This window comes from Protopterus annectens, chromosome 12.part0 (assembly GCF_019279795.1).
Source record: "Protopterus annectens isolate FY-2018-M chromosome 12.part0, PAN1.0, whole genome shotgun sequence".
NCBI classification, from domain to species: domain Eukaryota; kingdom Metazoa; phylum Chordata; order Ceratodontiformes; family Protopteridae; genus Protopterus; species Protopterus annectens.
Window position 1 is genome coordinate 456266786 of NC_056746.1, and position 26675 is coordinate 456293460.

A 26675-nucleotide genomic window follows, 5' to 3' on the forward strand; every position below is an offset into this window, starting at 1 on the left:
CTTGGAATGACACCAGTAATTGTGCCACTTGTTATAACTGATCATTCCGTGTTTGTACTGTGGCATAATTCTTGGTGAGGGTAGGATGCTGCAAACGGTCAGTGTCATACCGGCCTGGACTACATAATCAGAGAGCTCATCTATGTCTCTTTTCATGTAGTCCGGGAAGGTACATCTCAGGTCATTCACACCAGCATGGACTATGACTGCATCATATTTCTACTTGCTTTGGGGTGACCTGCATACTTGTGTTATGTGGCGTATTGTGGCAGCCTACAGGCAGCTTACTGTACCCTTTCCCTTGTTCAGTCTGGTGTGCGTGACAGCAGTGTGTCTCGCTATGGAGTCACCTATTACAACTGTATCAGGCATGTTGTTTCTCCTTCTGGCCTGTGACTGTTTGGCACACCAGCTTTGTGTACTATGTGTTGCATGTGCTATGTTTGGAGGTTGTTTGATTGGGTGTCTGCTTTGGAGGCCTCTGTTGGTGTGGTGTGTTTGTGATTCGGGCCTCCGGGAATGTTTTTCTGTGTTTATGTCTTTGGTTTGCAGTTGTGATAGGTCTATGTGGGACTGGGTTTGTGGTGTGTGTGGTTACCTTCTCCTCCTGACTAGTTTTGGGAGTACTGAGTTGTGGGAGCTCAGCCTCCAGTTTGGATAGATGGTTGCATCTCTCACATATATTTGTATTTCTTGGGGGGAGTTGGGGGTTGTCTGTGTACTTGGGGCAGGTGTAACATTGCCTCAAGATTCACAGATTCAACCTGTCGTGGCTGGCCTTAGTGGATTGTATGTGTGGACATATTTTATTGCCATACTACTGATCAGTGATTACTTCATTTTTTATGTTTGCTCTATCATGTAGCAGCTTCCTCATTCTCTTGCATGGTTTGGTTTTGGCTGGTGTCCACCATGCCAGATGCCTGCGTGTATGGCATTGTGTCTTGTTTTAATTTAGGATTGCATAATCCAAGCATTCTTGGCAGTGTTCATGGAATGGCTGTATTACAGGTTCTGAGGTGTGGCCCATATTTTGCACCTGCACAGGACCTTTAATGGATTCCACATCAGTTTGGAGGAGTGCAAATATTGCTTTACACATGTTTTTCACTGTGGTTTTCTGGCCAGGGACTGTGGTCAGGATTTGTATATCCAGTGTGATTACTCTATGGTCTGGTTTTACCAGTGAGCAATACACTTCTCATCTTGCCATCCAGTACCCATGTTGCTGATTTGATAATCAAATAATATAATGATAATTTGCATCACATCCAGTATGCTTACCCCTCTTGTGGGAGTGATACGTTGTTCCTGGGCATTTTGGTTTATGGATTCTATGAACTTTTGTCCTACAGTGTTGGGGCTAGTATAATGCTCCCAGTCTACGTCTGGGTATTTTCAGTCACCCAATATAATGTGGTTTGGAGGACTTGATATATTCATGTATTCCAGCATAGGCCAGGTGCAGTTCCTAGTGTTGGGACAGTAGTCTGTAGCAGGCTATAAACTGGGGGGCAGTTTTAGCCACTGTTACTTGACCATGGCTACTCCATGCTGCTTCTTGTTGTGGGACCAACATGGGGGTGTGGTTATCGTTGACAATTATTGCTAGTCACCCTCCTTTTGTAGCTTGTTCCATGTTTTGAGGCTGTACAGCACAGTATGAGGTGTAACCTGGTAGTGTTAGGGTGCTGTTGTGAGCCTTGACCCAGTTTTCTGTTACAGCACAGATATCAACATTCCCCATACTGGGTGAGTTTAGACTGCATGCATCTTGTTGTTTCAACTTCTGGCATTGGGTAGCATTACATCTAGGTTCTTATCCCTTCTGATACCTATGGAGGTAGGTTTGTGTTTTGAGCCTTACCTATTCAGGGCACGCTGTGGGCAACAACAGCCTTTGCCAGTATCCATACAGCCTGCACTGATAGGTGCACGCCAGTCCTAGCAGGTGGAGCATCATGTCATGCTCAGCATGTCATCCCAGGCTGGCACACATTGGATCCCCTTTGACTAACTGCGATACTTCAGCCAATTTATGCACTTGATCATCTCATTGTCATATTGTGGCATGATGCTTGGTGAGGGTAGGATGTTGGTCAGGGTCCTCAGATGTGCATATAGTACATGGTGTTACATTACTTAACACATGGTATTCATGCCTCAGGTGGTGCTGCAGGGCTGCCTCTGTCGGATGCACATATTACACTCCCTGGTACATGTTTGTGAGCAGGTCATGTCATTTTAGGCATCCCTGTTATTATTTGAGTGAGTCAGAGGGGGTATCATTCCCAGGGTTCCTACTGAGCCAGTGTATGTGCTATGCGTTGCCTCTTTGCCAAGGCCAGGGCATACTGGGCACGCCTCCTTCTGCCTACTGGGGCAGGCTCAGGTTGTTCCTCCTCCGAGTCACGCTCTGCCTGTGATGGCCTTGGCAATGGGGGGGGGGCTGTTTGGCCCAGCCCTATGCTGGTCCTGCTGCAACTGTTTTCGCAGAATCATATTATGTAGCATAGCACATACCATGACAATTTGGGTACATGTAGTTGGTGTGTACTGCAAGGCTCCACCAGATGTGTCCAGACACCGGAACCGTGACTTGAGCAGCCCAAACACACACTCTATTACATTAAGTGTTTGTGCGTGTGCCTCATTATGGCGTTCCTGTTCAGGTGTGTGTGCGTTTCTGATGGGTGTCATCAGCCACGGCTCCAGTGCATAACCTGCATCCCCCACTAGGTGTCCATGTGGGATGTCCCCATTGGCAAATGTCTGGTACAGCTGCATCAAATGCCAGATGTGGGAATCATGGTAGCTCCCAGGGCAGCCAGCACACACATTCATTATTATGCCCTGGGCATCACACACGACCTGGCAGCTGATGGAGGGGAAGCCCTTGCGGTTAATGTAGGCCCTACCACGCTCACCAGCTGGTGCTTTGATGTGTATGTGCGTGCAGTCTATTGCACCCACTACCTCAGGGTATTCCGCTATTTGCTGGGAGACGCCAATACCTCACGGGCATTGGGGAAATATACATAATCACTGACATGTGCTGACATGGCATCCAGGAACTGGTGCAGTACCCTGGAGGCTAATGCCTGTGATATCCCCATCATATCACCAGTTGGTCTCTGGAAGGTACCTGTTGCTAGCATTCTTAGGCCAACACATACCTTGGTTTCCACTGGGATGGGTTCCCCTCTGTTGGTTCTGTGTGTGAAGTGTGGCCTGCACAGCTCCACTATTTGCTGCAGGAGGTCTCTGTCCACTCTATAGCGCTCTACTATCTCCAGCTCATGTAACCCGTGGTAGGTGACCCTGGGCCTGTACACTCTTCTCCGTCTCCTCACTGTGGGTTGTCTGGCACCATCTGCATTGTCACCACCCTCAGCAAGTCACCTATGTCTCATTATGACAGCTATGGCAGCCCCTAACATTTCTGTTCTGAGTTCAGCTTTTTCAGTTTTCACTTCTAATAGCTTACTCCTGTCTTGCAGTGTCTCTTGAGAGAAACATCTTGCACTGCTGTTTGCAGATTTTTAAGTGTTGGGCTGAGCTACTATTCTGCCTGTGTAATTGCCTGCTTCTAATTGTTTTCACCTGCTAGCTCCAGCAGTATTCCCTGCTAGCTTCCTACTAAATCTGTTGCTTCCTTTTTCCTTTCTGTTTCCTCAGGGGGGAGCAGCGTGTATACCAGCAGAAACACGCTCACAGTGGTTTACACACACGCACACATGCTTACACGGTTCAGAATCTACTTATTCAGGTTAAAACGCGTGCACATCCGCGCAAACAGCGTTAAACATCTCCCAACACGCTCCCACATGCTCAGTCTGCCTTACACGCGCGCACACTGTCCTACTCGCGCTTCATGGCGCATTGCGCATGCACGCCCAGCAAGAAACTTTGGTGTAGGCAACAGTGTACACCTTCCATTTCTTGACTTTCCCATGCTTATGTTGTGGCACTCCTCTTTCCATGATATGTGTCTGACATATGTCATCTAACTTTCACCTCCAATGAACTGCATTTCTTTCTGCCATTCCCCCCTGTGATGTCACCTATCTCCTACTCTGTTCCTCCCCCTTCTGTAACTCTTACACTACTCAGAATGTGCTCATTTGCTATGTGACAGTGGAATTCAGTATCCTAACACTCATTTGCATCAGACTGCCTACTAATGCTTAGTTACATCTCTTAGATTCAGCTTCCCCCCTTAGCAACCACTAAACAGTGGCCATGTTGTTTTTGGTCTGCTGGTCCCTACATTGTAAATCCATGTATTGTATAAAACCCACATTTGTGGGTTTATAACCTTCATTTTTATGTTTTATACAGCACAGCCCGTTTGCGCGGGGCTGCGCTGGGTTTAAACATCGCCGAAAAAAAATATATATTTTTATTACTTTTGCATCAGGTTACCTTGCCAATGGCCACATATTTGGCCATTGGCATGCTGCCTGACACATATGCACCCTTTATTTGGAGCTGACATGGCTCCATTGTGGTTTTTGCAGAAACGTACTCAGTTGTCAACTGAGTACATTTCTGCAGCTAAAACGGCTCTTACACAGGCTGTTTTGGGCTTCCTGGATCGCTAATCAACCTCATTTGCATGCTATTCGGCTGCAAGTGAGGTGATTAGCTTATCCACACCCACTCCATGTAAGAGACGTTTTAGCTGGTCTCGTACACGAACTTTGGGCTGTTCCTGGATCGCGAAGGCTGCATGGAGTCTTACACTACTCTTAGACTCCGTGCAAGCCTTCGTGAATCCTGCCCACTGTGTCTAGGCTTGGGATTTTCCATTTAGGAACATTTCTTAATTTTTGTTTCAACGTCTCTGGCCATTTCATATCCTCTCCATTTGAGGTCCTTACTGTTTCATTTAATTCTTCTATCCATTCAGCATCTTTATTATGTTACACAAGCTCTTTATAAATATTTCTCTCCAAAAATCTGGCTATTTCTTCTCTATTGCTGGTGTTTCTATTCCTTTTGTTTCCCAGGTCTCTCTAAAATTTATGGGCCGTCAATGAATTGCGTATTTTCTACTTTTCCTTTATATTTATTTATCTATGCAGATATCTTTAGTTTATTATTTGCAGTAGTGCATGATAGATCCTGGTCTGTTTTAATACTGCATGTTGCTTTTACCATGTCTATCTTTGTAAGTATTTTTGTTCATGTGTTTCATCTTCTACATTCTTCTAACAATGACACTTCTTTGTCTTAACTGCTTTACAGTTTTCTCTATTTGATGCTTCCATGGGGACATTTTATTTCTTCCTTTCCTTTCCCTAATTGCTCTATGTTTTTGAGGCAAGACTTTATCTGTTATTAACTTACGTGCACAGTAATTTATCCTATTTATTTCTCTTCATAGTCCCGATTACTATGTCCATCTGTTTTATCAAATGTTTAACATTTTATGTTTTATTTATTTTTTGTAATTTTTTTCTTTCATTAGTGTTAATACAGCTATCCAGCTCTATTAAATTAAGCAGCTTTTCTCTTAGTTTCCTGCAGGCATTCTACAGAAAGTTCCAGAACATCTTCCTGTGATATATGTTCAGATGCATCATGCATCATTTGCTGCTCCTTCATATGGGAATTCATTGGTCCATCACTCTGCAACATTGCCTGCATCAGAGTTGTCACTTTTTTTCTGCTCCTTCCCTTGCTGTGCAACTGCAACTGAACATTTGCACCCATTTCCTACAGAAGGTTCCAGATTATCATTTGACAAATATTCTGATGCCTCCCACTCCACCTGTTTCAGGTTAATTTGGGACTCATTGTTTCATCATGTTGTTACGTAACTTGTACTGGATTTTCTATTTCGCAGATAATCCATGACTTCAGTTTCTATTTGTTTAACTTTTACCTTAATAAACCTCTTTTTTATATTCCCCTTTTTTTCCCTCACTTTTAGTATTGTGAAAATTTCCATAGCTGAGTGTATTTGACTGCATTTTTCTTCAAATATCTTTAGATCTACTTTTTTGTATTGATTAGTTTGACTTTCTCCTTTCCATAAATACTGCAGCATATCAGATCTCTTTTTCTTTCCCATGTCCATGTTTCTTTTCTATACCTTTCAAAAATCTAAGGGTTTGTTCTTTATATGTTCACACTTCTGTTGCTTCTTCTAGACAGTCCAAAGTGTCTGTGTCTATGTAAGGTTTTTCATGAATCTGTTATATCAACAAACAGAAATTTTTATTTGAAACTTTTGACAAATTTTCTTTCCACTAATTTCTCTTTTAATCTTTCTGAATATATTCTAATCTGGAAATTCTGGGTTTCTTGCATAATAGTAACAATACATAATTTTTTTCTTATCCTCAATAGTCCACTCTATCATCTTTATGGCGCTTTTTTGGACTGCCATTTTTTTTGTCTACTACTGCTTCCTTCTACAATACAGGGGTAATTCCACATTGTAGGAATGTTTCTGTGTTTTGAGGATTCTACACTGCCATTTTTCCAGCCCTGGTGCCAGTGTGCACACTAGGATTGGGCACTTTTTTTTATCCTGGCACCTGTACACCCAGTTGTCCTTTTTATTTTTTAACTTACCTCTCTGTCCATGATATATGCTATATAAAAGAAACAGTCTATATATCAGTGATATTTTGTGAAAACAGGAACTACTATATGAAGGTACTCATGAAGACTTGAGGATGAATTTATTTCCAGCAATACTACTTTGCTTTTCTTGCTGATTTCACCATGTCTCCATTCATATCCATGATCCAATATGAATGAGAGAAGAGTTCTATAACTTTCTTTTGAGGAAAGCCCCAAATAAGCTGTTTCAAAGAAGGATCAAAAATCCTGTGTGGGAAAAGTTTCTCTTTAACTTTTACCTTAATAAACCTCTTTTCTATATTCCCCTTTTTTTCTCATTTTTAGTATTGCGAACATTTCCATAGCTGAGTGTATTTGACAGAGAAGCTACTTCCTGTAACATCCTGACTTCATAGGTTTCAATGTCGGACCACAAGGCCAATCAGCAGCATTCACTAAATGGAGACAATATGGAGAGGTATGGACGGAGGGATGGTTGAGATAAACAGAAGAACATGGATACATCATTATGATAACTGCATAACTTTCACATCCAGTGTTGTCTTTTCTGTCTAGTCTCCACCCCCAGCCAGTAAAACCCCATGTAGGCACTGGGAGAGAATATTTTTCAATATGGTAGAACCAAAAACATCTCTAGACCTAGAATGAATGTCCAGTTTGTAATGGGACACAAAGATAGGAGTGTATGAGAGGTATGAGTAGCTGCTGCAGAAATCATCATTGAAGTCTCCAATAAAAAGGTGGTCAAAATAGCTACTGTTCTCTTGGAATAATCTCTAGGTTTCAAAGACAAAGATATTCCTTTCAAACAGTATGCAAAATAAATACAATTGGAGAGCCATCTGGATAGGGTCACTTTGGAAACAGGTTTTACCTTTGAAAAGAATATAAAAAAGTTGGTCAGATTTTCTGAAACATTTGGTTCTGCCTGAATAGAATCTCAGTTGTCTATGCATATCAAAACAATAAAGCAAACATTCACCTTTGTTGTTAAATTTGGCAAGTGAATGGGCTGATTCAAATTAAGACTCTGAAGTGACTGTGGGCAAAAAAGGAAGAATTGGTCAGTAAGGTAACACTATCCTTATGAAAAATCAAGCAAGGGGGAACACAGGACAATGCTTGAGGTTCAGATACTCTTCTTGCTGACATCAAGCCACCAAAAATAAAGTTTTCCATGTCAACAATTTTAAGGGTACTGTGGCTGAAAGTCAAAAGGAAGATCTAGTAAGGAGATGCAGAGAAAGGTCCCAAGGAGGCACCAGGCCTGTAACAGGTGAGTGTATTAAAAAAGTACCCCACAAGAAGGTGTTCAGAAACTTAACAGCTACCACAGGAGTATTATCCATGCCAATGTGAAAGTCAGAAATGGAGGCCATTTGAACCCTTATGGTAGAATAGCTTAAACCAAAATGAAAAAGACCAGCCAAGATGTCCAGAATGACAACTAATGGATCAGAAATAAATGATCTATGTCCTTGGAAGAAGCACAAATAGAAATACACTTCCATTTACAAGTTTAAACCTTCCTGACAGACAGTTTTTGGGAGGATGATAGGATTTGAACAATGCTCTTAGATGGCTTGGGATTCTTGGCTATCATCAGAATTGGAGAAACCATGTGGTTAGCTTGAGGGAGTGAAGGTTTGGGATGGATAATCTGCCAGGATGAAAAATAAGACCATAGGCCAGGTCTAAAACCTGGGCAGGTGAAGCAGGTAAAGCCAAAGGAAGGCGAGCCAAACATGATGAGGTGAGAATGGGCAATGAGGATGATAGTAGCTCTGCAATGGTCTTCTGAAGAAACCTGATTATCAAAGGTGTCAGGGGCTATGTGTACAGAAGTCCTGGGAGCCAAGCATGCAGAAAAGCATACCAGGGTGACTGTCACTCTGTTGGGATCAGGCCATAAAAGGTGCTGCACTTTGTGTTGGACAGGGAAGCAAATAGGTCACAGCAGGGAGTGCCCCCAGAATCTGAAAATCTGTGTTGCTATAAGAGTTCAGGGACCACTCATGAGGAAGAATCTTCCAGCTCAGATTGTCTGCTAGGATGCTGAATTTCTCCAAGATATCCACTGCAATCAAAAACTGGTGAGAGGACATTATCCAGTTCAAAACCCTCATGCCCTCTCAACACAGGGGATAAAACTGAGTTCTTCCCTGCTTGTTCAGATACCACACTACTTACGTGTTGCCTGTCTGGATGGCAGTCACACCCTTGATGAGGAGGTCCTGAAAAGCCTGGAACACTAGGTATCTCCAAGATACTGATGTGAAGATTGACCTTGTACCACAACCAGGTTCCTTGGACATCTTCCCTCCAAAATGCACCACCACCTCCACTACAGAAGGGCAGCATCTGTAGTTATTGTGGCCTGCAAATGGGGGAGAACAAATGGTCAAGCAGTGATGACCAGTGGGGATTCCAACCACCAAATGTGATGATGACAAACATTTGTTAGAGCCACTGGAAAATTTATAGATGTGTTAGATACAGCCTCTTAACTACTACAGTTGACTTTAATACTCTCATGTGGAACCTCACTAGAAGTACCAGAGAACTAGATGTGGCCATGTGTCCAAAGAGATAAAGCACTGAAGTGGCAGAAGGTTTGTGAACCTGCAGGATAGCAGAGGTTTGTAGACAAAGAGAATTCAGTCTTGATAATGGTGATGTGGTTGTCTGAATGACCATATCCAAATGGCAAAACAATAAATTCTCATACCTGAACAAGTTCCAGGCTGGGCTTTTTATAATTCACTGTTATGCCCAAGAACAGACACAGCTGGAACAAGGAATATTGGGCATCTATTAGGAATACCTTCATGGAAGAAGTCAGGTGCCAATCATCTAGGTAGGGAAGGACCTAGAAATCCTGCAGTCCAAGCCAGGCTGCCACAACTGCCATGCATTTGGTGAACACCCAGGGAGCTGTGGTGAGACCAAAACGAAGAGCCCAAAATGAATGGCCCCTAGCCAAAATCACAGAAACCTCCCGGAATGTCTGACTAGTTTTATATAATGGTACGTATCCTTGAGGTGCAACAAGCACATCCAGTCATCCTTCTTTATCAGACGCAGAGAGGACTGCATGTAACCATCCGGAATTTCGTCCGTTTGACAAATTGGCTCAGTTTGCTGAAATCCAGAATGTGTCGGAGGTCCTTGTTTTTCTGCAATACTAAAAAGAATCTGGAATAGACCCTGGATGCTCATTGGTCTGGTGGGACTTCTTGGATAACTCTGTTGATAAGCAGTTTCTAGATTTCTACTGCTGCATCCATTCACTAGTGGGGTGGTACATATATAAGGGATTTTTGGGAGTCTTTGGGAGTGAAGAAAAAAGGGAACTGTATAACCTCTGGAAATGATTCTCAACACCCATGTATGTGCTGTGATGGTCTCCCCAAGCTTTTTGGTGGAAAGCCAGGTGACTCCCAACTGCCTCCAGAGTGCAGCCATCAGACAACCCTTCAGGGGAGCTGGAGCAGCCTCCCTGAGAAAACCCTGTCATAGGTCTGATTCTGCGGACCACCAGTGCCTTGTGGGTAGTATCCATTATAGTTGCCCCACCACCACCACCACTGGTGGAACCTTCACTAGCAGTGTCATGGAAAGGTTGTTGCACTTTATGAAAAAAGATGCTTTCCACCCTTCTGGTTGCTAAAAAAAAGGACCAATGAGGGATAGAGAAGTGAACTCCAATGGCAGGTAGTGTCTTTCCTTCCTGCTCACTCCTAATCAGGGTCACTTTGACCTTTGGGAGAAATAAGGAAGAAACATTGAAAGGAGTATTAAAAAAGGAGGGTCTATCTTACATCATCAAATGCTTAAAAAAGCGAATGATGATTAATTGACCCCATTTAAACAAAAGCTTACAATGTCAAAACCTCAGAACAGTGATTTTTTTCCAAGGGAAAAAATTGCTGTTCCAAAAAAAAAAAAAAAAACAAATTAAAAAAAAAAAAAAAACCTTTAAAATATTATATAAAGTGGGGGGCTTTGGCCCCCACACACCCCCTACTTAAATATACCAACTCCAAGATCGCATTATAGTGCCAAAAACAGCAAAGTAATGGAAGCAGCCAAGCAAATGCTTTCCCAGGGAAAGAATTTGCTTAAAAGCCGCTTCGCTATTTTGCCTTTTCATTCTTTTATGTTCGATCAAGACGCATTCGACAGAATGAGTCTTCAGTCATGTGATAGGAACCCAAAAAAGGATACTTGAAGGAGTCCTTAAAATTACACAAATGCATCAGGACATGACGAAGCTGATGCCTGTCACTCGGAATGTTCCATCAGCTGCATTAGACTACAACCTCATGGTGATGTTGGATATGGAGTGTACAGTAGACAACTGAGCCTCCAGAGTGTTCTGAGCCTCTGGAGGCTGTGGAGTCTTAATGACCTTTGATCCTTCATTGACAAAGTCTCACTGAAGTCTAGTCAAATAGGCAAGATAAGTCAATGCACACAGAGCAAAGCTGGCTGAAGCATACTTGTGCATTCCCATGCAGTCCTAGATCCAAGACTCCCTATTGGGTGGGTGAATCAACAAACTTCCTTCAGAGATGCCCTTTTTGGTGGCACTTGCAACTCCAGTGAAGGAGGTTTAGTGGTCCCTTCCCCCATGCTGTTTCAACTTAAGCAAATCACCAAAGGAAGCATTTTAATGGGAGATCTTGGAGAGCCATCCCCTTTGTGAAGGTCATTGTCCTCAATGAAGGATTCCTCTGGGGAATCAAAGTGCTTTCTCTTGCACATGTTATTTCCCTGCACCTCCCTAAGTTGGGGACCAAGTAGAGACACAAAAGGAACAGGGTGCCCTAAATGCAGAGAAACCTGATTACCCAATGATGCAGGTTGTTCTGCTGGAAAATGATATGGATCTGCAGGCACTGAGGGATAGAAAAGGAGGGCTGGATTACATGCAACTGCCAAAGCTCCAGGATCCTCTCCATGATGTTGAAAGCCAAAGACAAAGTCAGGACCCAAGAGAGTCACCAGTGGCAATTTGATTGGTTCTGATGTTGAGATCAGAGCCAAGCTGTTGAGAGCTATAGCACCCAAGGGCAAGGATGACTTTGAGACCTGGAAGGTTAACCCCAACCCTGGAACACCAGAATGAATGCTTGGCTGCAAGGCACACCTCTCTCTAACACCAGAATCAAGAATGCCAAGGATGGAGTCAGCACCTGAGGTGGCCAAGCCACCAGAGTCATCAGGAGGGAGGGTAGTATGGTTGATCATGTAAATCCCAGAGCCGGGGGAACAAGGGGGAGGGGGTAGAAGCACTGGAAACCGAGACATAATGCTTCAGAAATGAGGAGGCTGGGATGATACCTAGTTGCATCTGGGTCTGTAAACAGATTTACATCAGTTGTAATGGTTCCAGATACAAAGGCTTGAGGCTCCTGACAGACTGACCTGACAGACCTAGATAAAGAGGCCACCAATGGTGGCTTGGATGATCTTTTAGTGGTCATCAGATCCAATTAACAGATTCAAAAGGGGGGAGATCAGACCTAAAGAGGAGAGGGGGAAAATCCTTGAGAAAATTCAGCAGGAGGAACAGGGTAAAAGGGAGACTGTAGTCTGCCCAATGAGGGACTTGGTGCTCTCTGGGCAGGAGAGTTAAAAGACTCTGACACCAACAGCACTTGAGATTGGGGCCAAATCAGCATCAACAGACCCAAAGGGGTCTATGTCAGGGGCACTGAAGGGTGGTGAACCCTCAACTCCAGCTGTCCCTCAGTAAGCAAATAGGATAATTTGCAATCCTCTCTTTCTTTATCATGAGACTCTGACTCCTTGTCCCTTGATCTATTCTTCTCCCACTTTTCAGTCTTCTTGCTCTGGGACACAGAGGAGGAAGAAGCAGTAAATGGTTGAAACATTCCCTTTACAACAAATTTTGCCAATCTTTTGTTGCAGGCACAATCACCAAAGGTGGCACACACTTGGAATTTAGTAACAAAATAGGCAGTGCACAAGAAATAAATAGATTTACTGTGGACATTCTACAGATGCAGTTTATGACCACATGAGATACACTTTTTGAACCCCAAAGCCTTTTCTATGATCTGGGAAATCAACTCTACAGTAATAAAGCTCCAAGAGAAAAACATATAGATAGCTGCCTACCTACCTAGGAAAAACATGCACACACTAGAAAAAGCTTATCAAATAATATCACCTATATATTTAAATACCTGATATTAGTATTATAACAAACTCTTTTTTAAAGCACAAATGAGGAAATGGCAAGTTAAAGTACTTTGTTACAGGTTAAAGGCGGGAACACCAAAGCAGAAAAATACTACAAAACAGAGAAAACTACCACAGCCACTACACTTATCCTAAAACACTACACCTAACTTTAATCTAAAGATATCACTACTACAGGCAGAGGAAAAAGGCAACATTTTTCATAAAACTATTGAAAAATGGATAGTAGACAACGCAGCTCTCTTGAAGACAATCTTAACATGAAAGCGGCAAACAAGATCAGGGGAGAGATTGTTAGAGTAGGGCATTGTGGGTACAAGATGCAGAAAACTTGAACAGAAGACTCTGAAAAGGCAGAGATCTGAGTCAGATGAGATATTCTACAGGTTGTGACGAGGTGGAAAATAGTGTAACAACTTACCATAACAGTAGATGTTCAAATGATCACTGCTCTAGTAGCCTTAGCTATACAGGTTATAACCTGCCTAGAATATAACAGAAGGCCAGCTTCTAAAGCTTCAGGGCACCTTCCATTCCACCAAACTGTCAGGCAGCTTGAACTGAGCTAAATAAAAGAGAAGTTTGGGCAGCAAGCCCTTCAGAGTTTTCTTGCCAACAGAGAGAGGGAAGCTTGGACATCACTTTAGGTATAAAAGAAGGATTAGCTCTCAAGAGAAGCCCTGTCCCTGTGGAAAAGGAGATGCAGTTTGACTCACCATATGAGCCAGCAACTCAGATACCCTTCTTGCAGAGTTCACAGCAATCAGTAACACTGTTTTTCATGGTAAGAATCTCAAGTCAGTGAGGTTATCTGGCTCAAATGGAGCAAGTGTTAGCATCTCCAACACAAAATTAAGATCCCAAGCTGGGGGGATCAGTTTTCTTGGAGGCCTGTAATTCAAAATCCCTTTCAAAGACATTTTGACATAACCATGCACTGACAGAAGAGGATACATGGGCAGACATAAAATGGACGATAAATGAATCTTGACAAAGGAGTAGGAAAGGCCATAGGATAGCAAATCACACAAATACTGTAAAACCAGAGAACAACTACCCTTGAATGGGTGCTGGGTATGTTAGCATCAAATGGAAAACCCTTTCCATTTGTTAATATATGATTTTCTAGCAGTAGGCTTTCTTGTCTCCACTAGTACTTGCTGTATGTCCTCAGTAAAGAGGCGCCTAAAAGGAATTAAGACTATCATACAGATCATCAAATTAAGCTGATTTGTGTCAGGGGTGTATCAAACACTCCTGCTCTTGTGTGAGTAGATCCAGTCTTGTGGTAACTGCTCCCAGCCATTTCCTAAAAAAGGGAGAACCATGGTTGCTTGGGCCAGAAGGGCATCACCACAATGATCCTTGGGATTCCTTCTGAATTTTCAGAAGTACTTGGACATTAGTGTAAAGGCTGGAAAAGCATATAGGAACATTCTTGTCCAAGAAAAAGTAAAGAAATGTCATCTATCTTCCAGGTCTTCTTACATGGAGTCCTGGCAAAGAATCTTACCAAATGAGTATTCAGAGAGAAGTCAAGCAAATCTACTTGAGGAGCAGCCCACAGATGGATCAATTTTTTGGAAGACCCCTTCCACCAATCTAGTTCTCATTCATGAGGATCTGCAGTTGTCCTGCACAGCTTGCCTGGCACACAATTTTGATTTGACTGAATGTAAGATGCCTGTAGAGTGAGAATGTTCTGTGAAGCTATAGCCAAAGCTAACATGGCTAGTCTGCAGAGAGGGCATGACCTAGCTCCCCTTGCTTGATGATGTACTACATGACTGTGGTATTGTCTGTAACAACTTGAAGAGGTCACAAGTACCAAAGATGATTCAGAGAATTGAGTGCCTTAATTAAAGCAAGCATCCCTTTTATATTTGTATGCTAGCATCTGTCCTTGGTATTCTACACAACTTGCATTTTTATTCCTCCTAAAACTGCACCCCAAGAAAAGTGATGTGTCTGTGGTGACTGACTACTTTAGAATAGGGAGGGAGAAATGGGGACCTAGATTTAGGGATAAGATAACAGGTGACCCAGACATACAAAACCTTAAGAGACGCTTGAAGTCTGGATGAATAGGAATGCAATAAGAATTTATTTTCATCTAGTGTTAACAAAAAACTTGAAAGAAGAAGTAGAGGTAACATGTTGTGAAGGGACAGCATTTTGAATTTGTGCATCATCATAAACAGGTTTAGGAAAGAAAGATCAAGAACCAGTCTCCAAGCATTTTCTTTCTTTGGCACTGAAAACATCCTTGAATAAAACCCTTTCCCCACCTGGGAAGGGGAAATCGGTTCTAGCATTCCCTGGGACAGTATGTGATTAAATACAGGTAGAAACAAAATAATTTGGTCTGAAGGATGAGGAATTAACCCTTGGAAAGGAGGGATTTCCTCCCACTGCTATCTGTAACCTTGATGAATGATTCTCAGAATCCATCTGTTGAAAAGTATCTGTTTTTGAAGAGAAAAGTGGAGTTTCAGACTTTCAGGAAAAAAAAAAGAGTGCTCCAAGGTGGGGAGGTGAGCAAAGCCTCTTAAAAGTCATTCTGATTCATTCGACTGTCCTTGACTTTTAGGATTTTACAGAATTCTTCTTAGAACCCCCTTGCCATTTCTTCTTAAACATCTGTTTACCTGCATTTTGTTGAGATTATTTTGTTTCTTACCAAAATAGGATGAGTAGTTAGAGAATCCCTTGGAAAATTAAGAAAAGGAGGTTTGAATAATCTTAGAGATTCCTATATCACATAACCCCTTTTTCATCACATCTGCAGCAGAGGGCCAAAAATTAAATCTCTGTCCAAAGAAGACTGTAATATCTCATTTCATCATCATCTGAGAGGTTCTGCAAACACAACCATGCAAAACTCCACAAAACAGTACCAGTGACCATACCCCTTGAAGATGTATCAACAGAGACAAACATACACTGTATGCAACAAGTAGTGAATGAATCAATAGAAGAAATTTAATTACATAAAGAAGATTTTTCCTCGTAAGAAGAAATTGCAGGCAGGACATTCCTAATATTTTCACAATTAAGTCAGGACAAACCTTATCATAACAGCCTGTCAATTCAAAATTCTGAAAATCAGAGTTGCAGAAGCATACACATTTTTCCCATAGTTATCAATAATCTTCCCATCCTTGTCAAAAATAGTAGGATTGGAATTAACTTAGTGTTTAGTAGCAGAAGGATTAACTAAAGCTACAGCTATTGGATCATGTTTGGGAATAGTGAATAAAAAATAAAAGACTAAGAAACTTTACACATCCTATCTGCCTTTTTAGGGGCAGCCGTCTGCCTGTCAGGAAAACTGCAGGCAGTAATGCACACATCCTCTAAAGTTGACAGAACTGGAGGAATGGGTGCACGTTCTGGAAATTCCTTCTGTAAAAGCTCATAGTATTTTCTTAGTGACTGAGAAACCTCTGTGTTCTCCCAAAGTAAAAAATGGCAAATTCTAGAAATTGTCTCAGAGAAAGAGCCCCCACAGGGAGATTCAAAAACTGAGTATTCTGAGTCTGAATCAGAAATCTGAGGAGAAAAGCCCATATTCTCCTGTACAAATTGGGAATCTTGAATTCCTTCACCAAAGGAAACTATTTTACACGAAGTATGAATAGCATGAATTAAACCCTGAGCCAGACCCAGCAAACTACTTCTGTCTAAGAAAATTTGAGGAAGAGTAGATACATATTTAGTTTGTTGTTTTTTTTTTGTTTCTGTTTTTTGTACAGGAAAATCCAACCAGCAGAGTTATTACTGGCAGCAGCATCTTCCCAAGGGATGGCCACAGCATTCTGACAAAAAAGTGAAGCCTTCTTGGTTCCCTCTCCCAGGGATGACAAGAGTAGCTCTCTCTTGCCCTTTGAGAAAACCACAACAGCTGCAGAGGATGTGGCTAACCCCAGGTCCATAGTGGCTGTAGGTGCTACACCAGTCAGATCCAGGATAAAAGAGGAGTGGTTTGAGGTAGAACAAATGGCCACAACAGCCTCGCCCACCTGCAGCTGAGGCAAATTGCTAGCCTGGTGTGATGGTGAAGGTTGTTTGCATAACTTTTTCTTTTGTGGCTGGAAGAATGACCAATCATGGGACAGATGGACTATTCCATGGTCAAGCTGAAAATGGTGCCTTTTCCCAGAGGAAAAGGAAGCAAATGCCAGTAAAAACGAAAAGGTTTTTAAAGGGCACTTTTTCACAGAAAAAAGCACAGTGAACAGCACTTAAAACTGGCTCTGTATTGAAATGTCACCACTCGAAATGCCAAGTGCCTACTAGCGGAAAAGACCAATAAACACAGAAGAGTGAGTCTCGAACATCACGCTTTTCCTTTAAACTTCTTTTTGCATGGGTGAACAAGCCCCACCCTGCACCCCCTGATCTTATATATACCAAGTCTGAGATCACTATACCTTGAAGAAACAGGAATATTCTGAGAAATGTCATCTTGGATTTGATATATGTACATCCATTCTTTCAGCCATTCAGTTTCCAAGTTTCAGGACCTGCTCTAGTGGGTACTGATACTTCAAATGGTTATCCTTTAAAACACTTTGCAAGCCTCTCAAAGTAAAATACATACAATTTTTCTTCATGGGAAAAAATGTTTTTTCAGTTACTTTAGACAACTCTTAAACACACAGGAAAATAAGAGCACTCTCATGTAAAAGTACAATACAGTCTTGTGACAGTCCATTTAAATACATACTCATGACTTTAAAATAACTTTCCTTTCCTGAAGAGAAACTTATCAATAATAAGCAAAATTATTAAATAGAAGATTTTTTTCCCAAGGGGAACTTATCTGCCCAGCAAAGGAACAGCACAAACGTACCGTTAATCCACAAAACCTCTGAAAAGTGCACTCTTCAGTACCAGTAAAGCTCTAAAGGGCTTGGCACCCACTTGTCTTTTAGTCAGCCCAGCTTGAGCTGCCTGACAATTTGGGTGTATGGAAGGTGCCCTGAAGCTTTGGAAACTAGCCGGGTATTTTATCACTGCCAGGATATACCCCATATAGTTAAGACTAGTATAGCAGTGATCAATATGATGAAAACTATCATCAGTAGATTTTCAAATGATCACTGCTGCAGTAGCCTTAGCTGTATGGGGGTTATATCCTGCATAGGATATAACAGCCAGCCAGTTTCCAAAGCTTCACGGCACCTTTCACAAACCCACACTATTAGTCAGCTCAAGTGGAGCTGACTAAAAAATTAGGTATGGGTGCGAAGCCCTTCAGAATTTTCATGCCAAATGATAGAGAAAGGCCAATCCCTGAGGCAAAATTGCTAGGAAATGAAAACTACATGTCCACACCCTGGTATAAAAAAATACACCTACAAACATCTACTGTTATAGTAAATTTGCTTACACAACTGCACTATATTCTTCATATTGATCACTGCTGCAGTAGCCTTAGCTATATGGGTAGATTAACATAGTTTAAAATAACTGGGAGGTGGAAGGGGAAGGTCCTGGAGAATGGTGCTAGCAAAGCCTGTCCAAGACCTGGAGAAAGAATCTAGTTTACAGACCTTTGTAAAAGTATGCACAGAGGACCAAGTTGCTGCTTCTAGAATACTTCTGGAGTCCAACCCTTTCCTAAAAAGTCATAGATGAAGCAAAAGCCCTGGTACAGTGAGCCTTGACCCTGCCTGAAATAGTTTTGTTGAGGTGGGAATAACAAAAGGTGATAGCCTGAGATAACCATTTGGAAAAAAAGTAGCCTTGACATAGGCTGGCCCTTCTTAGCTTCACAAGAAATGAACAATTGATTAGAAGTTCTGAAAGATTTTATTCTGTCAAGATAATACCAAAGTTGCCTGTGGACATCCAACATATGATGTTTCCCTACTCCTTCATTTTTGCGTTCTAGAAAGAAAATAGGGAGATACATAGAATGGTTTAAGGTAAACTCCAATATCACTTTAGGCATAAAAGAAGGATTAGTTCTCAAAGAAACTCTATCTCTGTGGTAGACAAGATGCGGTTGACCCACCACAAGAGCTTGCAAGATGGATACTCTTCTTGCAGAGGTCAAAACAATCATCACAACTGTTTCATGTTAAAAACCTCAACTCAACCAGTTGCACTGGTTCAAATGGAGGAAGTTCTAGCTTCTCTAATACAAAATTAAGACCCCGATGATGAGCCATCAGTATTCCTGGTGGCTTCTTACGAAAAACCCTTTAAAACATTTTCACAGGCTGTGGCAAAAAAAAAAAAATCCTCCAATAGTCATATCACTAGAGGGATGTGAGAAAGTTCTGGAAATTCCAGTTGTAGTAATCCATAATATTTTCTTAGGGGCTGAGAAACCTCTCACACTGAAAACATTGGTTCATCCTGGAAATAGTCTTAGCGAAAGAGAATCCCTCACATGGGAATCAAATATCGCACTCTCATCAGAATCTGAATTACAAACCTGAGGAGAAAAAAATGCATCTGTAATGTCACAATCCTCTACGGATTCCAGTTCTTGAACATTTTCAGGGAATAAGGAATCCCTTTTTCTTTTACCATAAACTTCTTTACAAGAAAGGACAACAACCTGAACAAAGCCCAGAACCAAACTCAATAAATAACTCCTGTATAGAGTATAACTGACATAAAAGAGAAGTTCCCTGTATCTTTTTGACTGGAAAATAAGAAAAAAAAAACAAACAGACCCAGAATTACCAGCAACAACTTCTGCAGGTAAGAGCACAACATTCTGACCAAGCAGGGGCACATTTCTTACCCCTTCTCCCATGACCAACAAGAGTGGCTCTCCATTTTCCACTGAGGGGACCCCAACAGCCGTAGAGGATGTTGATAAGCCCTGGTCCATGATGTCTGTATGGACTCCATCAGAGGGATCCAAAGAAAAAGATGAGGATTCAGCTTTGGCCACCGCAGTCACCTACCTGCTGTTGAGGCAAATTACCAGTATGCTGTGGTGACAAAGGTTGTTTAACAATTGTTTTCTTTTTGTGGCTTAAAGAAGGTCTGACACAGGGACTGGTAATTTGTTCCATGCTCAAACTGAAAATGGTGCTCATTTCTCAGGGGAAACTTAGCAGCAATAGTTGGCAAAACAGAAAAGTAGTAAACAAGTAATTTTTTCCCAGGAAAAAAAACAGTGTAAAAACACTTTAAATACTTTCTCCAGCCCAAACTTTTTACTGCAAAGGAAAATAAAATGTGCCCCAGTTTAAAAGCACAAAAAAGCTACAAGACAGCCAAGGAAAATACATATTCCCCATATAAAACTACTTGCTTGAAGTAACTTTTTGGGAGAACAAGTAAAAACATAATGTAGAAGTTTTTTTCCCAAATGGAGCTTAATCTGCCCAGCAATGGAACAGCATTAGCTGACGGTCGACCCTTGAAAACTCACATAAGAGCTCTCTTCTTGGTGGCAGGAAAGCTCTGAAGGGCTTGGTGCCAAAACCTGACTTTTTAGTCATCTCAGCTTGAGCTAATAGTTTAGGCATGTAGAAGGTTACCTGAAGCTTTGGAAGCTGGCTGACTGTTATAGCCTATGCAGAATATATAACTCCATACAGCTTAGGCTACTGCAGCAGTGATCAATATGAAAGAACATCTGGGTAATGCATTTCAAGATAACCAAAAAAGTTGTGAAATATTCTAATAAACAACCAGTCTTAGAACCCAAGGAATCCCCCTAGGATGAAAATAAATTCCTAAACATATGGACTAGGCTGGTAAGTACAAAAAAACCCAGCAAAGGCTACGGAAAACAAATGTCGTTACAAGCCTTCTGTAACCCAACCTCAAACCTATAGTCTTATCTGCAAAACTTTGACAGGGAAGGTGTACCCAAAGTTATGTGGAGTTGCATGGAGGAGCAGAGGATCATTTCACAGAGCTTGTCAGTAGCTGGGTGTCCAAGACTCTAGAATTCTGGCCTCCCCAGCCTTATGTCACACATGGGTGTGCTATCCAGAAGCCTGCATCATGAACTACAAGGAAGTCACTGAACAGCAAGCATGGCAGCCAGCTATGAAGGAAGAGGGGTGGAAGAGAAAACTACCATTCCACACCATTCAGATCCACTGGGGTTATGACAGCCACTACAGTTGGTAGAGCTCTGACTTCAGCCACTGTAATCATCATGCAAATCCATTTTACAGTTAGAAACAGACATTTTAAGCAAGTCCTGCAATCATTCTGAATGCCTTTTCACACAGCTTTAGGCTTTTCTTATAAAGTTTCCATTCTTTTTCACCAATACAGTGAAAAATATTTCTCATCATACTCAGAAGTACTGTTCAACCCTGGCATTAACACATAGTTTAGTAAGAAATGGTTTAAATGTGACAAAATAAATATTTTAACAAAAATCTCTCATAGAAACTTAAAATGTTTCAATCATTCTGCTAAATTCTAAAGCAGTAACCATCACAGATAAAATCAAAGCTATTGCAAGGGTGAGGAAAGCGGGAGGGGTGAATGCCATTACCTCTCAACCTCTTAGAGCAAAAGAATATGGACAAAGTCATAAATAATGAGGGGGCAAAGGTCCAAAAATAGGGACAAGTTTTAAATATTGCTGTTACAAACTTAAAAGCTGATAGAGTAACAGGTTTTGGATTAGCATGAATTTTCTGAAATGTATGAAGTCTGAAACTCAAACATCTGTCATTATTTTCTGACTTCAGTCTTAAATGATTTGCCAGTGATTTCCTAGAAAAGCACAATTTTGTGAAAAATGGACCAAAAATATGAGGCAAAAATCTGGACATTCTGTGAAAATCTGTACAGTTGAGAGGTATGGTTGACTGCACCAGGCACAAGCTATTACAAGACAAGGGGTGCAGAAGCAGTATTGGCAATCATTTACTCTCAGCAGTTTAAATAACAATGAAGACATGAAGGTATCAGAGCAGAAGTCAAAGTAGCCCCAACTGCAGAGAAGGTTAAGAACAGGTAACCGTGGTTTGGTCAAATATGCAGAAAAGAAGAAAATGATATGGTAAAGAAGATTTGTGATAGACAGTAAGAAGGCAAAAGGAAACAAGGATGTCCAGCCAGGAGATCCATGAAAGAAGACCTGTATCAGTCAAGTATGACTATTGAAGAAGGTTGATGAGTGGCTTTGAACTGAGAAAGGTGGCAACAGTTGATGCAACACCCCAAGAAGAAGAGGAAAAAAGGGAGATGATGTTGAAGATGAACTTAAATAACAAATGTTTTTTTTGTGCTAGGAACCATAGCAAGAATCCAGTACAGCTCTTTGATACAGTTTAGCAAAGACCTGTTATCTACATGAATACAGCTCTTTGCTCTGTTCGAGGACCTTTTTAAACCCAAATTCAAACTGGGGATAAGTATAAATGGGGGGCACTACCCAATGCAGCAACCACCCTTGCTATACCTCTTGGTGGAAACACAGAGATGTGAAAGGAAAATACTTTCCTTTGGGTAATAAAGGAATCTAATTCTTCCGAAAGTCATAAAACATTAATGAACTGTGTTAGTTAACACCATAAATTATATAAATGTTAAATGACATTTTTAAAACAAAGAAAAATGAGTGGCCAGCTGTTGAAATAGTATATTTCTGTTCATTGCTGCAGACTCCTTAAAATCACTAAAATAAACAAACGCAGCAGCTAAATTAAAGGGGTGGGGCAAAAATAAACAAAATCTCTTTGAAAATTCACTAGAAACTCAGATTGCACAGAAGGCTGCTGTACCTTTAAATAAATATTCCCAAACACTACAAAGAAAACCTATTTTAAACTGTCCAAATACTAAACTATAGCCAATATAGGCCAAAAATAACAGAGCCCTGAGACACATTTGTTGTTCTATCTAGCCAAACTGACAAGATAAAGAACTGTGGCTCATAACTAGGAGAAACCACAGTAAACTAGAGCTCTTCAAGTCACTCCTTCATTAGCTTTACAAAAGGTGTAGTCAATAAGTAAACCCAGAAGAGCTAACATACAGATCTTTTGGATCATATAACAAGAGTAAAGAACGTACCTCTGATAATACTACTAGAATGATTCTAGGTGGGAAGCAAGATAAGCTTATTATTTACTGAAATGTGACCTTAACTTCTGCTATACGGAAAATCATGTAATTACTACTAAAGGAGTAAATTCTAGAATATATGGAAGTCCTTGAGACACAAGCATGGGGATAGCTATGTATATACCATAGAGTTGTTGTATCGTTCGGCTTTTCCCGGTTAGGGGTCGCCACAGCGGAACTCCGGTCCACTAATGATTGGCAGTAGATTTTTACGTACCGAGTTGCCAGCCCTGACGCACAACCTTCAACGAAGGTATGCCCATTCATGCATGTCTCCACACAGAAAATGCTTTAGCTGAGAATCGAACAGGACAATGTCTTACTGTAAGGCAACAACGTTACCGCAGCACCACCACCACCATAGAGTAAAAGTTTTAAAAATATTTATTCTATGCAATTAGTTGTGCTAAAATTTGAAAAAAAAAACAATTAGCATTGTTTCTGGTAATTTTTTTTAGTATGTCTGTTTGGCTAAATGGATTTTTTTAGTTTTTTTAGTTAAAGCTGTCATTTAATGAGTATACTATCTAGAAAAAAAAAAACATGCAATGTCTGGAAATGGGGACTACATTTGTGGAGCAGGACCCGGTAACTTATTTCCAGATGCTGTGCACAGCATCTATTAAAACTGTCTACTGTGGTAACCTCTGCTGACCAGTTTTACCAGTTTCTGCTTACCTGGTTTCTGCCACAAATTAAAATAAGACATACCTGGAAAAGAAAAACATCCCAGAAGATCCATGTGTCTGCAGCTCCTAGTAATTCCCTGGGAAAGCTATGTGACTGGTTGCTAAGGGTGACTAATTGCAGGTGTTTAGACTGCATAGTAACAGAACATGGGTTGGATACCTATGTCCTGTTGCTAGGTTTGTGAGGTAAAAGTCAGAAGTTAAGCTAATATGTAGCATGACCTCTCGTGTCAGGTTAAATTTCTGAATAATTTTAATGTGACTTGATTGGCTAATAACTTGACTAGTACAGTTACACTACTAGCCAAATAATTACCTCTTAGATGTGACGTAAGAGAGACAATATTGTTTCTTACCTTAAAACCAGCTTCATGATGATTTTAAAATGAGAAAAAAAATAGTACAATAAAACAGAATAAACTCAGCACCCACACCAGTAAATCAACCATGCGGTGCAAAGTTTACTCATATACCACAAGAAATGAGGTTAAAGCAGCTTGACATTCCTAGAAGGAAGAAAGAATGTCAGATACCTACTTATGTTGCTAGAAGCACTTGGGCAGACGACCAAGCTTCAAAGTTTCTTGCTGACTAGTTAATGTAGTATAATGAAAAGCTAATCTAATCTCATCTGCGATAAAGAAGAAGATGGATTGAAGAGTGGCAAAGCCAAATTTTTGCCTTGCTATGACTATGTTAAGATCACTGGGATCTAGACATGATGTCATATTCATAGTCTTCTTGGGAATAGGATGGATAGGTATTTTCTGCAGAAGGCATAGACCATTCTCTGTCCAGGATGCAATGAGCTTGGAGGGTGCTATAGATCTCGGCTCTTGTTTGCATCAGCCTCTGTCAAAAATATTGCCTCCCTTCAGAACCTCTCCAATAAAATACGTTGATTCATAGGTAACTTACCATGGAATGTACACCACTGACTTACTCCTTCAAAGGCTAAGTGGGTTCCAGTATATGTCGGATTACATCTTCTTCTTAGTTCCTTATTTTTCAAAATACTCAAACTTGACACCCCTTCCCCTCTCTCTTTCAAACTTTTTACGGTCACTCAAACTTATAACCTAAGAAGCCAAGCTAGATCTACCACCTCCCCTATAACCCCCCTTCTCTCCAACTGCACTCTTCTAGTCATTGCTTCTCTGTGCTGGCCCCAACACTCTGTCAGTCAATTCTTCCTGATTTAACTATCACAAAAAGAACACCCTGTTCAGGTCACATTTCAAACAATACTTAATAAAATAGTTTGAATACAACTGCCCATCTAAAGGACATATCACATAAAACAGATATCTCCATCTGGTAGTAGTTTACCTCCTATACATCTGATCTACCTGATTAACTCTACCTGATTATCTTAACACACCATTATTGCTCTAAATACACTACACATATAATTGAATCCCTTCTTTCATGTCCCAACCTAGCAACTACTACCCATATCACTACCATTTCCACATCTCCTACTTTAATTCTATTCTCCCTTTTCTATTCCAAGTATGTACCTGTAAATACAATTAGTTTGTTAGAGCTAGTAAAATCCAGGACCTGCATGCTAACACTTATCTATATACCACTGACATATTAATGATTACAAAAACCTGGCTGAAACCCCATATCACAAATAATGAAATTTCACCACCAGGATACAGCATTATTCGTCAGGATAGAATGGCAAAAAAAGGTGGAGGCACAGCAATATTCTATAAAACTCACCTTTCTATAACAGCCTTAGATCTAACTACCCTTAACTTTGGTAAAGCTGAAACACTATTTTGCAAACTTACCATAAATTAAAAAAAACATGCTAACATAATTGGCACCTATATTCCACCAGGAGACAATATATCTACCTTGGAAAATATCCTAGATTTAATTTCTAATGCACTACCACAGGAAACAATTATATTAGGTGATCTCAACATAGACTGGATGAGTTGTAATAGCCAAAACCTTCACTGATTTACCCAAAGTATCCAAAATCCCACCAGGATTGACAAAACATCAAATAAACACTCCATTCTAGACTGCATACTCACAAAAAGACCTGACCACTCTCCTCACTCAGGCTGTCTCCCAAATAGCCTTAGTGACCATCTCCCAACATACCTACTAAGACAACAGCTTAACCCCACCAAACTAACACTATATCGGAGATAAGAAACATGAACCTTGATAACTTCCTTTATATTCTTACACATTGCAACTGGTCCCCTCTTAAAGTCCTGCCCCTAGAAAATGCCACTAATTATTTCACAAGCACCTTCTTATCTATCCTAGATGAACATGCCCCTCCCAGGACCATTAGAATTAAATCAAACTTTGCTCTATAGTTAAGTAAAAAAATCAGGTCACTGCTAAAAGCAAGAGATAAAGCTTGGGTACACTGGCAAAAAAACAAAATCCCAAGTTACAAGGCAATCTTACTGTGAACTAAGAAACAGAGCTAAAAAGCAAATAAAACAGGAGAAAATAGACTATTACCCTAAAATGCAATCTAAACACAACAAACCTCCCCAAAAATTTCTGGACAGCAATTAACAACATTCTCCAACCCTGGAAAAGCTGATACATCAGAGCTCCTACTACAAAAGATAGCTCTGACTGTATAGCTACACAGTTTAACACTACTTCACAGAAACTATTCTACATCTCTCTAATAGCCAGCCCCCTACTGTCACCTCAAAAACCTTTACACTCCAACAAAGCAAATACAGTTTCTCTCTTCAACCAGCCTCAAATAGTATTATAAAAATTCTTAAGAAACTAAACCCCACTTCTCTAGCTGCTGACCATTTACCACCTGAGTTCCTAAAACTATCTGCTGAAGTAACTGCATATCCTGTCTCCATTCTAATAAACAGATCTATTTCAGAACAATGTGTTCCCACCATCTGGGAAGACTTCATACATCACTCCACTTCACAAAGGTGGCAATTCTACTGAATTGTCTAACTACCACCCTATCGCAATTCTATCCCCACTATCTAAAATACTGGAAAACATTGTTCATAAACAAATCATGGACCAACTAGTTGCAAACAAATTGTTAACCAAAACACAACATGGCTTCCG

General features: G+C 40.9%; 1 protein-coding gene across 1 annotated transcript in view; it reads right to left on the reverse strand.

The window, feature by feature from the left end:
- The window catches only part of IQCE (IQ motif containing E), a 2620731-nt gene that overhangs the window by 2460928 nt on the left and 133128 nt on the right, over window positions 1-26675 (reverse strand). The gene's annotated exons all lie outside the window — the stretch shown is intronic.